This window comes from Diorhabda carinulata, chromosome 9 (assembly GCF_026250575.1).
Source record: "Diorhabda carinulata isolate Delta chromosome 9, icDioCari1.1, whole genome shotgun sequence".
Taxonomy (NCBI): domain Eukaryota; kingdom Metazoa; phylum Arthropoda; class Insecta; order Coleoptera; family Chrysomelidae; genus Diorhabda; species Diorhabda carinulata.
This window is the reverse complement of record NC_079468.1, coordinates 7,650,402-7,668,717: the sequence shown is the minus strand read 5'-3', so window position 1 is coordinate 7,668,717 and position 18,316 is coordinate 7,650,402. Positions and strand designations below refer to the sequence as shown.

General features: G+C 32.8%; 1 protein-coding gene across 2 annotated transcripts in view; it reads right to left on the bottom strand.

Moving 5' to 3' along the window:
* Positions 1 to 16,664, bottom strand: part of LOC130897867 (uncharacterized) — a 248,697-nt gene extending 232,033 nt beyond the window's left edge. The window contains exon 1 of one of the 2 annotated variants that reach the window (XM_057806806.1): positions 16,546 to 16,664. The gene's annotated coding sequence lies outside the window, so the exon portion shown is untranslated. The remainder of the gene's footprint in view (positions 1 to 16,545) is intronic. The other variant, XM_057806807.1, reaches the window with a different exon arrangement.
* Positions 16,665 to 18,316: the final 1,652 nt, after the last annotated feature.

Genomic DNA, 18,316 nt, shown 5'->3' with positions numbered 1-18,316 from the left:
TCTGTCTTTTCAAGTTATCTAAGTTGAGGGGTTTAGTTTTGTATACATAGCATAGGCTCGCAAAAAGAAGTCGGATCAGGATATTCTATCGATCCGCGACCCCCTTTCCACGGATATGGAAAAATTTGTTAAAGTACTCCAGGAAATTGATTTGGTGATAAGCGCTTTTCCGTCTTGCTGGAATCATATTATATTTGCAGGAACTTGTGGATTTGTTAGATCAAGATATGAGTTTTTGGAAGTTAGTATTTTGCAGTTCTAAATATTTATCTTCATTCAAGTTGCCATCAATAAAAAAGAGCCTACGCTATGACTTTCAATAATTCCTCTCCTCATATCTCCGAATGTTGCTTAAATTCTTTTCATTCATTTATCCAGTGTGGTAATTTTGACGATTAACATGACAGTGAAATGTAAAGTGCTTTTATCAGAAAACGAAACAGCTTGTAATTGGAGCCCATTTTATCAACCATCGTCATCATTTGTTCGCAAAAATAGGTTTTCCTATTGAAATTGTCTTCAATGACTTGATATCATTTTGTAGGGATACATTTTCTTTTCTTTTAATATTCAAAAAACTGATGTGTGGTTAACATTGAATAGTGTGTGAAATAGCTTTTCGACCATAATTATATTGATTTTCTTAAAACTCATTTGCTGCATTGGCACCTACTTTTTTATCAGTCTTGCATGAGCAAGCGTATACATGGAAGGCTACCTTGATGCAGCGTAGAACGAACAAAATTATTTAAATTATAGAGCTAATACAAGAAATTGTAATCACTTTATGACTTGTCATCTCAATATTTGTTCAATGAATACGGAATTTAATTAATTTTAATATAAGTAGACAATAACAGCGATTTTGATATAGTTGGCTTGATCGAGAGATGGTAAACACCGTAAAACGATAAACACAATTAAGCATACCAAATTATCTACATTTTTTTCAAGAAATGTACAGATGTGTATGTATGCGTAAAAAAATTGAAACTACGTTAGTAGACTCTAATAAGATTTCTGAAGATTTTGAATATTTAAGTTTGAAGTTCAATTAAACAAAGAAAAAATCCTACAACTTCTTTTAGACGTCCTAGAAGATATTTTCAATATTAATGTCCCGAGTGCATGTCAAATTGTCGATAATTTAATTTTCTCGAGTGCGCGAATGCGCACGAGAGGAAATTATGAGACAATTTGACATGCACGAGAGGGCATTTTGGCAGACTATTTCCTGAGAAAAATTTAATTTAAAATAAACTTAATTCTGTGTTTAAAATTTGTTATTCTTTAAATTATAATAACAAGTGGTGGAAGCAGCATAGAAACACCATCGTCGGCCTCCAGTAAAGTTGTATATTCTAATTGCATTTTCAATAATTGTTCCTTTTCTTAAAATATAAAATTAAAACAAAATGATGTTTATTAATCCTAGACGAAAATTTGGCACTAGTGCAAATTATCGATAATTTGCACTAGTGCAGTATTATCGCTGAAATTTGATCGTTGCTAGGTAAACATAAAATATTACAGCTTTTTGGTTGGCTTAAATTTTTCGAAGGAAATAGTCAATATAATTGTACATATTTATGATTATGTCATTTTTCTGGTAGATTTTATTCTGAATCTTTCAAAATTCTACTTAAACAAAGGCTAACAAACTGAATCCTGTTAACTTAATATATGCAAAATTTTAAAGCTGTTTTTAGGAAAATTCACTTTCATAATTATAATCACCTAGACATCTCTTCTACCACCCCAAAGGATTCAACAGGTACACCACAATCAAAACAAAAAAATCAACTCCAACAACTGGGGATTCGGTTTAGGTCTGCAAACATCCAGGCTTTCCTTAGATAAATCCCATTTCTTATCTTTAGTATATAGCAATCTGAATTGTTTCTAATTTAGAACTGCTTTTTACTCCTTGTGTTCTTTTAGAAACGCAGTTGATACGAATGTTTTATTTTTCAATAAATTTATTTGTTGCTAAAACTTTTTTTTATTCTTCACAGCAATAAATACACTTGCGTGCTCAGAAATCGATCTACTGTGAATTTTTCATTTCAACTTTAATTATCTACTTTATTATCAATTCAAAAAAAGTATATTTATATGGTGATTTTTAACCCCATTTCTATTTGCAATTTGTAAAATTTTACAATGAGCAAATGTTTTAAAGTAATATAAACTGTCTTGTTGGAAAATCACCCAACGGGAATTTCCTTTAACTTAAAAAAACATCACTATGACATTAAAATCTGTCAGGCGGAAGATGCCTTCCAAGCCTTCACTGGGTGGATGCCCGTTTAACATTAGAGTTGGGCAGGTTTCTCTCCGTTGGGTGTATGTAACATTCACAGATCCTCCAAGCTTTAAGCCACAAGGAAATGGCGTCCAAGTTTGTCTACAGTATATTAGAGGCCATAGCTGGATTTAGCATGGCAGTATCATCTGCATATGTTGCGGTAGTTACGTATTTGTGTGTGGGAATATCAGCTGTGTACATGAGATAGAGGATCGGGCCAAGTGCACTTCCCTGTGGAACTCGTGACATAATTGGAAGTAGAGTGGTGATGTAATCTTGGATTTTGACTTAAAAGTATCTGTTCTGCAGGTATGATTTAAGAATTTGGAAAAGGTTGAAAGGGAGGTTTTTCCTGATTTTCTATAGTAGTCCATCATGCCAGACCTTGTCGAATGCCTGAGTGATATCTAAATAGGTCGCCAAACAGTATTTTGTATTTTAAAAAGATTAGTACACTTTTTTTGTTACTCGATGGAGTTGTTCTATGGGGGCATCTTGATCTCTAAATCCAAATTGGTGGTAAGGTATTGTCTGCTGGCTTTTAGGATCGGTTCTATTTTCTCCATCAGTAGTTTTTCAAGAAATTCTGACTGGTAATAGGCTTATTACTCTGTAAGATGTAGTGTCATCAAGGAGTTTCCTTGGCTTAGGGATTAGTATAATTTGGGCTACCTTCCACAAAATGGAAAATAACCCGTTGTTAATTCTGCATTGTACAATTGTGAAAACTAAAGCGCCTTATTTGATAGTTTCTTCTAATTAGGTCATATTCGGGAGACTTTTTGGGATTTAACGGTTCTATCGATTTTTTGACCTGGTTTACGATGAATTTTTCGAGGGGAAGCTCTAGTTGATATGAAGATTCCAAAAAATCTTTGACGGTCTCAATATTGAAGTTGTTCTCTATGGGGTTGTGACGAAAGACTTGTTCTAAGTATTTTGCAAAAACGTTGACTTTATCTTGGCTGTTCTTTGCCCATTGACCTTCAGGAGTGCGAATAGGAGGATTTATTATTTGCGGTCTATTTAGTTTTTTCGTTGTTTTCCAAAAGTAGTGATTAGTTGCTTCTGTTGCGATTAAATTCCTGAGGTAGCTCTGTAGTTCATCATTTTTATTATTGTTGAGTAGGGTTTACAGTTCTAAAGTTGTCTAATTCAACTTAGTCTTGTAAGTGGGAGCGTGTGTTCTTTGTTCCTTAATTTCCGTTTGTCCATAATTTTTTTTAATTATCCTCGAGAGAGTTTTGGGTGTTGTAAATTTATCTTTAATTGTGTTAGGCCGTAGGCTGCTGTTTGGATTGATTTTATAAGATGTTCAACCATATTATCAATGTTTCCTTCAGTTCTAATTGTTGTGACACGACTGTGGTAGGAAGGTTTAACATCGTACCCATCCATAAGGTTCCTTAGCATGTTTTTAAGTTCAGCCAAATCATTCCTGTTTTGAGCCGTAGGAGTGTTTGTTGGATATGCTGCATTATTTGGTATGTCTCGTGACTGGTTCATTGTTATTTGGGCATAGCTAACACATAGTATACATTTAACATTTGGTTTTCATAATTTGCGTAAACATTGTTCGGTTGGATGGTCCCCTGTACATTTGACGCATTTCGGTCTTTGGTCGTAGTATTTTTTTTGTATGCCCGTATCGTTGACATTTTGCACATTGTACTATTTCTTTCTGTTGTTTTGGAGGTTCCATTTTTATTCTACAGTATAATATTCCAGATTGTATATATTTTTTTGGTGTTGGCAGCTGGATTTATATCTATACAGAACATAGGTAACATAGGTAACGCTGAGGACTACTCTAAAATTACGTTCTTCTTTCAGATTTTAGTTGTGAAATTCGGATTTTTTTCTATTAATGCTTTTGTTATCATTGTATGTGTTGTTTTAGGTATATAGGTATAATTTTGTTTGATCAAAGTTTAATATTGTGAATTCGTATCTATTTTTTTGCTAGTTCATTTAATAGATGAGTTAGTGATGATATATTTTTAACACCTTTCCCAAATATTGGGGGTGGTGTCCAATTCAGGATTCTTTTCTAAACTTTCGACAATCAATTTGATGTAAATATGGACGAGCTAAGCCAGTAATCGTTGATTTACGTTTGCTTCACTATACAGGTGTTAGGACTACCACGGTCGGTTTCTTTTTTATTATTATTGACAGTTTTCCATTCCTCGATTTTAGCTTGATTTTGTAAAGGAGGTGGCATGTACAAAGCTGTGGTTGTGAAGACAGAGAGGTTAAGTAAGAAGCACTTAAGGAGAGTTGAGAAATATATAAAGGATTACCTTGCATTTGCAAATGAAAAAAGAATACGTTTTTGCTTTTGAACAATTTGTAGGTTGTTGAACAGAGGATACTGGAAGGACCATTGCTGGCTGTATCTGATTTCCGTTTATTTGTTGTGGTAGTTTAGTTTGAACGTAATCCATTTTGGTACTTCGCACGTGATTGTTTTTCTTTTGCCCAGTACATCCGAAAAAGATTTTTGATGTAAACCACCGTACTAATGATTATTTCAATTTGTAATTATTTTTCAGTATTCCAACTCAGAGCGATAACGTTATCGAAACACACATTAGTTTTATGTTTTTTGGTTAATTGTTAATTAGACAGTACCCAAACAAACATCCGAACTGTTTGACTGACGATAATCAACTCCAACAGAAATTTGCATATTATTCGTTTTTCATTATCTCAAGCTAATTGTTGTGGTTTAACACACCACAAGAAATAATAGCTAGCTTGATTTGATCTATGTCTAATATGAGAGATGTTTTTGTTCACCCCATCTAAGTACCAGTTATTTATAAATTTATTTATAAATTATATTTATAAAATTTAACTTAGGACGAATACCACTTTCTTAGGCAAGTAAGGTTATACATATAGCCTGAATTACGTAGTTGAAACAATGTTTGTTCAATATTTTTTGTAAACCCAAAAGAAATTGGAAAATTAGCAAGTTATGTTACTTCACTAGCAAACAGTACGATTTAAATTCAAGCTCAATGGAAGTATAAAAGTGAGACTGAAAACTAGTTATGTAATATTACATATAGAAAACGTCAAAGAGCTAATGAGTGTTATATATTCAAATAATAATACGCATCGAAGCTTTGTCTGTGAGTTGATCGGATGTATAACCATAATATTATAAGCCTTTGTGTCGAGCAAATAGCTTGTACAAAAGACTTTTGTATTGCTGCTAATTAAATTAGAATTTGACTTGTTACGGCGTATTAGATTATCCATCAAGATTACCGTTCAACTAAAGACAATTAGTACGACTGATTAGGTAATGTATGTACCCATTCAACGATGTAACACGTCAAGTTTAGATTTCTTGCTATTAAAGAAACAACGGCTTTAAATGTGTATAGTAAGAAATCAAATAATATTTGCCACTTGCTCTTGGTAACCAATATTACCGAATATTACAGTCTTCGTTATGTGGACAATTGAGAGAGTCCTTAAAATTCCTTAGATTACGTAAGAATCGAGAAGGAATTAAACCGAATTGGTACAAGAAAACAACTACTGAAACAAAGAAAATACATCCACCAGGAGTTTTATGTAGATGCCATTGTCTCCCTCAATCGTGTTCTCTATCTACCTCTAATTGGATAAATATTTTCCAGGTCTTCCAAGGGGGCTGCTATCGGCAGCTTCTTTTATCCATTTGATATTTTCTGATCTTCTTACATGTCCGTACCATAGCATTCGTTTTTCCTCAATATATTCAACAGTACTTTTACGCACCCATCTTCGTAACTCATTATTCGTTCTGCTGTCAAGTCTCGTCACTCCGCAATTCTAGGCCAATAATTCAATTTTACCGTCGTAATTTTGTTAAAAATTATGATAAAAATATTTTTAATATTTTTAGAGATATGAATTATTATAAGTTCGACAAATCTCTAATTTGCACACTTTTGACCCATGAAGAATATATTGGAAAAAAATGACATATGAATGAAATTTCATTTCTAATTCTTTATACAATACGAGTAGTTATTAATATCCTTAATTGAGATTTAGGAAAATTTCATTGGTTATATCTGTTTTTTAATTGTTAATTAAAAATCTATCTCAAGCCCATCAAGCTAGAAGGGCAGGTCATTGAGTGAAAAACAGAGAGAAAATATCCGGGACTTACATTAGATAGTGGACTTCTCTGGAACAAACACGAAAAAAAGATAAATCACTAAAGCCAAAAAAGCCCTGATGGTGTGCAGAATCTTCGCAGGGTGGCATCGGGGTTGCAACCCAAAGATCCTGGATGTACACCGCAATTGTGAGACCAATCATCACATATGGAACAGTGGTTTGGGTTACTAGAACTAGTCTGAATACTACGAGGAACAATCTATTGAAGGAACACATACTAGCATATATATGTGCAACCAGAGCCATAATATCATGCCCAACAACTGCACTAGAAATGATTCTAAATCTCCTATCTTTCTACATAGTACTGTAAAGCGTGGTAAATAAAACATTACTTTGAATGTTCAGAGAAGGAAGCACCAAAGAAAAACCGTCCCTAAATAATGACCTGGGACATGCCTCAAGATGAGGCTTCGAAGAAGTTTAGGTTTGGAAAAAGTTCACATCAATTCTAAGCTGTAAAAGTAAGTGTCATTGAATGATATACTGACGGATCTAAAGCAACAGAAGACAGAACTGAAATAGTTCGTGTACGGGCCCAGAACCATACAATCTAAAAGCCTGGACAACACACCAAGCATTTTCCAAGCAAAAATTTATGCTATTGAAAAATGTGGCCAGTTCAGTCTAGAGAGGAACTATCATAAACAGGAGATCACCATCCTCTTCCATAACCGAACGGCCATTAGAGCTTCAAACTACAATATTATAGAATCCAAACTCGTTTGGAGTTGCCTAGGAAAGCTAGACAAGAATAATAACGTAAAGGGAGTAAAGGGAAATGAAATAGCTGATAAGCGGGCAGACAAGCCCTTCATGGGATCCCTAAACCTTTTGTGGTATCAGCTACAGCAAAATTGAAAAAGCATTGTATAAAAAAGAAAGATGGAAGCAAAACCAATTATTGGGACAACCTACAGGGACTGAGACAGGTAAACACTCTGCTGGGAAACTATAACCAGAGAAGATCTGCTGAATTAGGGCACTGTCGCCTCAATAGACACCTAAGACGCAGATAATGCGGCGTGCCAATTTTGTTGCACAGAGGACGAAACCTCTATCCACATTCTCTCGTTTGGATAGAAGCCGGATTTTATTAATATTCTTTTCTATTTATTATTAATTTATTTATAATTATTATTATTTTATATTATATCATATAATTATATTATATATATTATATTATATATTATATATTATATATTATATATATTATATAATTATTAATAATTAAGTTAATTAATTTTTTCAATACTGTCAATATCAATGAAAACTATTTCCAAAGTTAAAATACCACTAGACATTGTCAATTCTATAAAAATAGTATTTAATCTAGATGAAAGAAAACAAATCATAATTGGGAAGACATCATGTTGTGACAAATTCCATGTTTGAGTTTTTCCTCCTTTTTTCTTCCAATTTCTAGTGATATGACGACCGCCAGAAATAACATCATCGTAATTGGGAGTCTGGAACAGCCGGTTTATTAGAAAATCAATTTACGCGATGATGGGATCGTAGAAAAAATTCTCTTGAGAGGAAGAATCTTTATACACTGAGAAGATATTTCTCAAATGCACACTGTATTTTTGTAATTTAATAAAGTTAAAGTATTCTAATTAATTAAAAGAATGATGAAATTTTTCATGTGCTACGAGAATTTGTCACTCTAATCGCATTACTGTGTAACGAATTTAACACCACAGTATTTAATGAGCTTACAAATTGGAGCTTAGTTTTAAAAAACTGCATTCAATTTATTCGTGCTTAGATAAATACACTCCTAGGATTCTAGACTTCTGAAACATTCCAACTTAGACTATTTAGACATAAAAACCAATAACTTTTCATTGAAGAAGTATAGGTGAAGAAACAATATTATATTTTTTAATATAATCTTCCTTTAACTCTACAACTTTTTCAAACTATCTAATAATCTTACGGATGGTCTTGTAAAATGTCTTCATTTGTCTAAAATCGGTCTTCACCAAGTTTGTTTAAATTGTACAAACATAATCTAAAGGAACCAGATCAGATGAATATAGCTGATGAGGCAGTAAATCGTAACGCACTTCGAATTTTTTTTTATGGATGGATAGGTGTCATTCAATATCATTCAACATCAATTATATTTAAGTAACTTTTCTTTGGTTTCGTTTTTCCATGTACCTAAATAAAAGTTATTTATCACTTGAAATGTCTTCATCTATTTATAAAACAACGAGAACAGTTCTCGTTATATGACTATTAATATTAATCTATCTGTCAGATTTATATAACATTTTGACAGATTATATCTGAAACACGAAGGGAATTAACCATATAATCAAATATTACCAACTTCTGAAAAGTTACTCGTTTGACAAACTGTCTGTAACCTTGACTTATATCTTTACTAGAAAGAAACAAAATTAAAAAAATCGTCGTGCTCTCGGCGGGAGAGACTAAAGCGCATTTTTAACCGTTATAATAAGTTTTTAAATAAACAAATGTTGACATTCACAAAAACAGGTCGAAACGTAAAATTTTACCTGTATTTGAAAAAAAAACTAATGCTTTCCTAATAATACCCAAAAAACACGAACTCCCTACATGCTTCCCGTAAGGAGATATCGCTGCTATAGATGGACCGACGGACGGACGAATTTTTCTTTTTTAAATTGAGAAAAATGTCATTTTTCACCTATATTGATACATTTGATATGTGACATATTGAATGTATATACGAATATATGAGGTGGAACTTGTATAAAAACTGAATAAATTATCAAGAATATTGTTTTTAATATTTTAATGATGGAAAATTGTGTATTGAAATGTTCACATTAACTTTTTTTCTTGAAACTGAATGCTTAATACAACTAACTGTAATTTTTGATTCGTAGTATTGAATTTCATTAATTGACTCACGACGCGTCTCGGACATCCTAGAAAAGTGCTTTGCTTCATCTATCGTAAATCGAATCGGCGTTCGTTAATACTTCCATGTTTTTTTAAATAGTGAGTTATAATATTACAGGAAGTTCTAAGATAATCGATTATCTATTTAAAGATTACGTCAAGTTTCGAGTGAGAAATAATAATCGATTGTTTTTTATTGCTCCCGTAGTATTACGATTACACGGTGTGGAAATTTATTCGTTGAGAGAGAGAGAGTTTTAAGAAAAACGCTTTGACGTGTTGATTTGTATTGTGTCATTTGACAGTGGCCAATACCAACTTTCTTATTTTAAATTTAGCCTCCTGTATATTTTTATTTTTTGGGTTATCTAGAAACTAGACATAATTCATATACAATGTCCTATACCTATCATCAACTGTTTCAGAAAGTGTTTCCAAAAATAACACAAAAATTAATATTAAAAAAATATATTGCGGCATAGAAATCAGCCCACTGTAAATTTTTTACGTTAACTATATATTTTTTAATTGATTCATTAGATAAAAAAATTGCTCCGAAAACAATGCAATATGCTTCAATTTGACTATAAATTTATGAAAACTTATTTCGACTTCCTATGTTTAAGATAGTGAAATTAATGCATTAAGCTTTTTTATTACTAACTTATACAGGGTTATAGTTAATTTAAAACTTAACCTCAATGTTTTAATGATTGGTATGACCTCCTCTCGCCCTAATAAGATCTCTCATACGATTACGCATGAACCTAATCAAGCCATTGTTTCTTGTGGGATGTTGAGCCACTTACTTCTACTAAAATAATAAGCTCTAGGATCGATTTTGGGATAGGAAGTCTAGCTCGACTGTATGCTGGTCACTACATAACCCGAAAACCGACTTCTGCAATGTAATCTTGCACGATTTTGGCAATTTGCAACCTTGTATTGTCATGCAATTAGTCTCCAATGAACACAGGGTCGGTTCGTGCTCCTATAAAAATTGCACTCCAGAGCATGCAGGAACCACCTCCATAAGCACTCCGCTCTATAAAGAAGAAATCTGCAAATCGCTCTCTTGGTCTCCGCTACACTTTCCTTCTTTAGTCACTCTCACGGAAGCATCTTAAAACAGAACCCATCACCATTATTCCAACGTCCAATGAAGATGATCCTGTGCAAAATGCAAGAGTACTTGCCGACGAGCTGGAGTAAGTTTTGGACCAATCGCAAGTACTCGTACCTTACGGCGCTGTCGTTGCACTTAAACAGCATTAATATGATCATGTCTTATCATGTTGTTGACATAATAAAGTGGTCATCACGAGCGGTTGTAAATCACCTTCGGTCTATTTTAGGTCGCCCATGAAAGGATCCAGTCTTCTCATACCGCTGACACTCTTCGAACCGCTGCGCGTGTCAAATCCAATTGTCTGGCATCATCTTGCTGACCAAGTTCATTTTCGATTAAATCAATAACTTAGGCAGCTTTTTGTGGTGTAGTATGCATTAAATAAACACACTTCAACTCTATCGAGATTGTAAAAAATGAAAAATATGCGAATTTCTGTTGCGAACGCAATGATTTTAAATATTTGACAAATTTGTTACTTCCGTTACCATAACCATAGAAACACGTTTTATTTGTTTACCGGTTGCTGCGTATACAAATGATAAGCCTTGCTGGGAAATTTACGCTTACATTAAAGCGTATTAAATTGTCTTTCCAACAGCATATCTCTTTTTTTGATTTGATGAATAATTTTGAAAAAATATAGTTAAAAGATTACAGTGGGCCGATTTCTATGCTCGTAAGTTTATGTTACTCCACAAATTCGCTACATTACAATACCTTTTTCCATTTATTTCTTAATATTGAGAAAGTAAGCGAGAAGCATTTCAAAGTTCCTTTTTACTGATATGAATGCATCCCTATAGAATGATTTTAAATAAGGAGCTCATGGTAGTGGATTTAGATAAGAGATAATAGAGAGAATTTTTGTGAACAAATGACGGCATTGTTAGAAAACAATGAAATCCATTGAAAAGATGTTTTGTTTTCTGATGAGATCATATTTACACTTCGCGATTAAAAATTGCCGCTATTAGTATAATAACTTTAAAAAAATAATATTTGGACAGGAATTGTTGGAATTCATAACTTAGGTTTCTTTTTTATTATTAGCTTGAATGGAGATACATAATCAGTACCTTTAGCAAGATGGAGCAACGCGTCATCGCCAAATGAATGTCCAGCAGTATCTGAACCAAATTGGTGAATAGAGGTATTTTATGCGAACTTAACCTCTTAAATTAGATGATTTGAGAAGACTAATCAAAGCGATTTGATCAGTCACGTTAGAAGACATTTATATATGAGATTAGCATGTTGCCAATAATTTCAGGGCAAGCATTTTGAACATCTTCTTCATTAATATCAATATTATTTTTGTTTTTCCACATTATTAAGTAATCAGCAGTATTATTAATTATAAAAATATATTCACAAACTTTATTTCTTTTTTATATAATAAGAAAGTTGGTATTGGCCACTGTCACATAACCCAAGTGATTAAACGATATCGCCAAGTATATGACCACTTATTAAGACCGCATAACTATGACCAATTCATTGTGGTTATCATTTATAAACAAACAATCTTCTTGCTTTCCGAAGTACTACATGAAAATTATCTAGCGATTGTTGAAATGTCATCAAAAAGTACTTGGGTAATAAGAAAAGTATTCAGAAGATGCTAGTTTTCTCAGTATATATTTACACTATATGGTTAACATTACCTCCGTTTCTACGTGAACGAGGGATATATAAATTTAATCATATAACGTTTTCCATAATTTTCTTGGCTCAGATTATTAGGTAATTTGCACGGAATGGAAATTCCAAATATGCTTACGTCTGGATTAAACTTGGGCTCTTCTTCATGAAAAAGGGTTCGATATTATCGTATTATTATTAAATTTTTGTCATATATTGGAATCGGTTTAATGAAAAAGTTTGATAATATTACGTCAGTTACATAAAAATTACTCATGATCATTGAATTACATATTTTGAGTTTATAACATGAGCAAAATTTACAGGTAGTCAAATGTTGGTAAAGAGTCTGATACGTTGTCTATACGTGTCTAGCTGGTACCTGTATAGCGAAAAATCCTGAGAATGAGCCAAGGGGTTGAAATCATATTCAGCTCTACCCACAAAATCTACTCTCACGTCCTCGAAGATCCAATTTTTAGCTCGAGTGATTACTGGAAGCTTGGAGTACAATGGAATGGATGTACGCTAGGTTACAGACTGGAGAGGGTGATGAGCAAGTTTCCACCGCTCTATAACTGTAACATGTCATCTAAGGGTAGAAGGCCGCGACAATAATCTTCCTGTTTCTTCAGGCCTCATTTCATGTCATTTAAAATACAAAAAAGCCTCGGAAATACGGACAATCCTAAAGTTAAACGACAATGGCATAGAAAAAGGAAAATGAATTTTAACACGATAAACACACAGGACACGAAAATTGATAGAGATTGTACACGAATTACAAATAAACATAACTTCTAAATAATGGCATTAACTGAAAAAGGATGCAAAGGTACGGAAATTGTTGGCAACTACATTCACCTTTACAGTGGCGTATTCAAAGGTAAAGATGAGGCGTATCTATGTTGGTAACAAAAAAATAAAGAATAAAAAAAAGAATGGGACACGATAAATGAGAGTATGAACATCTTGTAACATAAATTTACAATCTTCGGAGTTTATGGTGAATCAAATGATATTCATTTCCTAAAACATTGAATGAGAAACTCTTGAAAGTAGGTGACAATAGGAAAGTAATAATTTTAACAGATTTAAATAGTCGGACCGGAAAAATGACAGACAGCAATGTAGTGGGACTATTTGGAGAAAAAAATATAATGACAATGGAGAAAGGCTCATCGATCTATGGCCCCAAAATCAATATTGATATTTTAAAGACAAAGACGTACACAAGTATACATAAACACAACAAACAAAAAACTTGAAATCAACATTTATACATAATAATAAAACAATAAATCATAGAGTTATCAAAGAAAATTAGTCAAATAAAATAAAAGTGATAAATATTGGTGGAACGCTGAAACGGAAACACTGGTTGAGGACAAAGAATAATGTTTTAACAGATGGTTGAACGAAGAAAATCATCAAAAATATGAAGACAAGAAGAGAAAAACAAGAAGAAAGATTTAATAGAGGAAAAGAGAAATAGAAAATGTCAAGAAATAGAGGCAAACAGTGGAGGGTGAAACAGAAACAAAATTAAGACTAATCACTATAGCTAATATCCACACATGAATGGGTTCAGCATTACCCTTCAGACCGAGGATAGACCTGAATATAGTTAGCGAACATAGGAAGACATACAATTAAAGGAATAAATTTATACATAGATTCAACAAAAGGTATGAAGTTAGCAAAGCAAATAACAAATAGAAGAGCCTGCTGAATTAATAACTGGAAAACATCACATCTATACATAAAAAGTGTAACAAACTAATATGCAAAATTGTGGAATATCGGTAACAAGTACAATAAACAGTGTATATACAAGAATAATGAGAGAGAGAATAATAACGAAAAAGAACAGAGTGGGTTTAGAGCTGGAATGTCCCATACAAACAACGTGTTCTCTTTAAAGCAATTGATAGAGAAGAAAACAGAAAAATAGACCAGTACACTTAATGTTTATAGATCCACAAAAAGCTTACGATAAAATACCAATATCAAAATTATGGAAAGCTCTTGAGAATATCAACATTAACCATATCCTCACAAATGCTTATATAAAGATAGGTAGTCTGCAGTGAAAATCGGAAATAAAGTATCGAAGCCCTTCACAGTCAACAAAGACCTGATACAAATCCACACCTCACACTAACAACTTACATATGATCAGGTGATATGTGCAAATGCAGAGATGACTTAGAAGACATGACAGGCAAATTGAAGGAAGAATACGGAAAATGGGTACTATAGAAAAACTAATGGAATACTTTGGAGTACTGATATAGGAAAACAACGAAAACTGATATCTACAATGCAATGAGTAGGAGCACGTTTGTATGTGGATCGAAAACGTGTAGAATAAAAGAACAGCTGAAGGAAAAATAGAAGCAACGGAAATGGACGCCCTAAGAAGAGCAAACAGAACGTCAAATCTAGATCGAATCAGAAACGATACAATGACAGAGCAAACATACTTGAAAAAACAATTATATAATACATTTAGGAAAAGCAGTTAATTTGGTACGGGCACGTGCAGAGTATGAGGAGGAGAGTGCTGAGAAAAATAATGAAATGGATCCCACGGGAGAACAGGAAGAGAGGAAGATCAAGATTATCATGGATGCATGAAATAAGAAAATCAAAGAGTGTACGAAATCTGAACGATAAGAACTGCAGTGACAGGAAAGAGTGGCAATTAGGCATTGGACAACGTCGTAGGACGTTTTGAACCCGCATTTATATATATATATACAAAATTTAATGAAAAGAACAAATCTTATGTGTGGATTGTATGTACTGGTCAAATAAGTATTTTATCTAATGTTGACTAAATTTTTTTAAATATAAAAATCATAAAACATCCGAATGTGTAAAATATTCCATAGGTTTGAGTATAATCTTTCGTAATGATAACTAATAAACGAGGAGATAAATTTACAGGCATTACACAGAGGCTGGAATCTTTCTATGTTATGCCGAGAACAATAAATGCAAGAGAGCAGCAAGAAGATAATATATTTCGTTTCATCAAGATTGTCCATTTCCAAGTGAAGACACATTTGTTAAAATAAACATGAGTATCTCCAAGAGTTTTAAGAGCGGAAAGCCTAGTTTCTTGGAGAATAAAATAATCTAACATTTTGTTAAATTTTGAGGGTAATGTTACTCCAATTACATGTTCAGAATTAAGAATACAACTGCACATATTCTTTGAAATTGTTAAATAGAATTTAGAGGAACGCTTTAAAAAATTATTCAGAAATATCAGAAAAAAATATTAGTCATACAAATTAGTATCAGTTAATTTCTTTATAGAAGACCAAATGCGAAATGCATATATTTCTGCCAACACTGTTGCAAAGATCCTAACAGTGCGGACGGATGACTCATTGGTTTCCACAGCAGTATTGGCTGTATGAAATGAGAAAGCATTTTCAGGAAAACAAAATGGACAGTGATGAAAATATCAAAACATCTAGAATAAATTATTTCATCGATCGGTGTATTCTTGTTTATATATCAACACTAGATACATATTTATAAAAGCATTTTCTAGAGGAAGCTGTTTTCTGCTGAAGAATTAGATCTGTCAACTAATACCAGTAACATGGTTCCTGGCCAGAGGGAGAGGAAAAGAGGAAACGTCAGCTCAGTGGCCACGCTACGGAAGTCCCCCGTATCAACCAGCGGTTCTGGTGGTTTCCTAAACTTTTTGTAAAAAATATACTTCCCCTCGTAGAGAGTATCTTTACTGAGTACCTTCGGTAAGTAAATAAAGTTTTAAACTGGCATGAATAACAGATATTACCCATATAGAATATGAGATTTATAGAAGTGTGAACAGCAAAACGTTTCACCCTAATTTACAATGTCTATTAACTACAGAATTTGCTTGAAAAATATCTTTAGAATATGCCACAAACATATCGGGATGTTATAAGAGCCAGAGGCAACCGCATTTCTTATTAAATTTTTTCCATTTTCTCAGTATACATTTTGTCACTTTATAAATTAAATTGACTAAAGATGTTTTCTCATATATGTTCTGAATTTTCTTGTAAATATTTACAAAAAGTTGTAGAAAATAAGTACAATTTCAATTGTATCATATATAAAAAAGTATGTTATAGTAAACTTTATAGAAGTGTAGAAGTTGAAACTAAACTAAATTTTGAAACTTTATGAGATATGTTTTCTTAATTATAACCTGTCTTCATCATTATTAGAATAATGATGTAAAAATAGCTAGATTAATGAAACGAATAGAATCTTTGAATTTTCAATTTTCTGAAAATCACATCTTCAAATTAAAATAAATAGCAAAAAAAATCTAAAAATATTCTATTTTTTACAACAATTAACTCACCCAAAGTCTCATGAAATAATTAGGTATATAGGAAAAGAACAAGAACTTTTCTAATTGGTCTTTTCGTCAAGTCAACTTCTGAATCCTGACCGGCCTGATAAAATTCCGCGACAGGACTAAAAGAGATACCCTTGAAATGAGAAATTATTCCTTTTAGACTGTTGCGCAGCCCGAAATCTCCCTAAAAGCAAGTATCACCATCTAGTGGAATTTATTTAATAATACTTAGAAAGAGATATAGTAACCTCTCTAAATTATAAAACAGATTCCATCGGCAAACAAATTCTTACAATATGATGTTGAGTATATTCATCGATAGAGAGCTCATATTTTATACAAGGACGGACAATATGATTGAGACATACGCTTTCACACATTTATTTTTTATCGAAGATATTTACAGAAAATCAAGTTTTTCTATGTAATTCAAAGAAATAGTTACGCACTTGAGCTTCCTCTCCGGAAGTTATTTGATGCTAGTATCAAGGAATTCCTTGTCCCGCACGGACTCCTCTAACTCGTCGTCGGTGTTAAGTGTTTGACTTCCAAGTAAGATTTGTCTTTTTGTATCTTATTCCTAGCACTTTCAAAATAATAACAGTTCATTTTTATATGCATGAGCAGAAGATGCCGAGAAAAGTATTTGAATCCAATTTTGAAAGGTGTAAGCCAATTGGAAGGCCCAGTAAAGGTGACAGAATGAAGTTGCAGAAGATGCAATCAGTTTTCTGAGTACAAGCAATTGGAAGAGTGCTATATATATATCAAAAACATTTAGATGCATTCGTATATATATGCAGATTTAATTGAGAAACGCACTTATTTATTTTTGAACGTAATGTCCTTGTAGCTCCATCCCAGAGATTTGCAATAAATTTGATATCCTTTTCTTGACTCAAACTTTGTAATAAGTTCGTATAATACTCGCCGTTGATAGCTTTTCCCTTTTTCAAGACAGTCAATGAATACTATCTCAATCAAATCTAAAAAAATCGACGCCATGACCTTGCCTATAGATGGAACGGTTTTTGCCTTCTTTGTAGCCGGTTTTCCTTTTCAGTGCATTGTTTCGGGTGTGAAGTGACCCACGTCTCATTCATGGTTATAAAACGCCGCAAAAATTCATCTTTCTTTCTATGAAACATTGCAAAACATTTGATGGAAACATCTTCACGACGCTGTTATTGTTCCATTGTGAGCAAAAGTGGCACCCATCTTGCGCACAGCTCTCTCATGTACAAATTTTCAGTTAATAAGCAATATAACGCACTTTTTGAAATGCCTACTGTGTCTACTAGCCCACGCACCTTCAGTCAATGATAAACCATCACCGCTTTGTGAGTTGTTTCGAACATTTCTGGAGTAGTCACCTGATTTGGTCGACCACTGCGATGCTGGTCTTCACAGGTCATACGGTTTCATTTAAACTCTGCTACCCACTATTTAACTCCTAATAATTAAGGAGCAGATTCCAGTTCAACTTTTATACTGGTTGAGCTAAGACCTTTCAAATAAAAGTATTTTTAGTCAAGAGCGAATATAAAGAATATATACTTCAGTTTTGTTTTGTTACCACAAGATTTTCAGTAGAATCACACACCGATCTATCTTTTAGATTATAGTTTATTAAGCGAAAACCAAAATTTATTAATGTTTATATTTGTTTAATCTAGTTGACATTAGATAAATAAATATTAATACTGTAATTGCTTGTTATCTATGCCAATACTATATGATAATAGTATCGATGTCATTGTTATTTCAATATTAT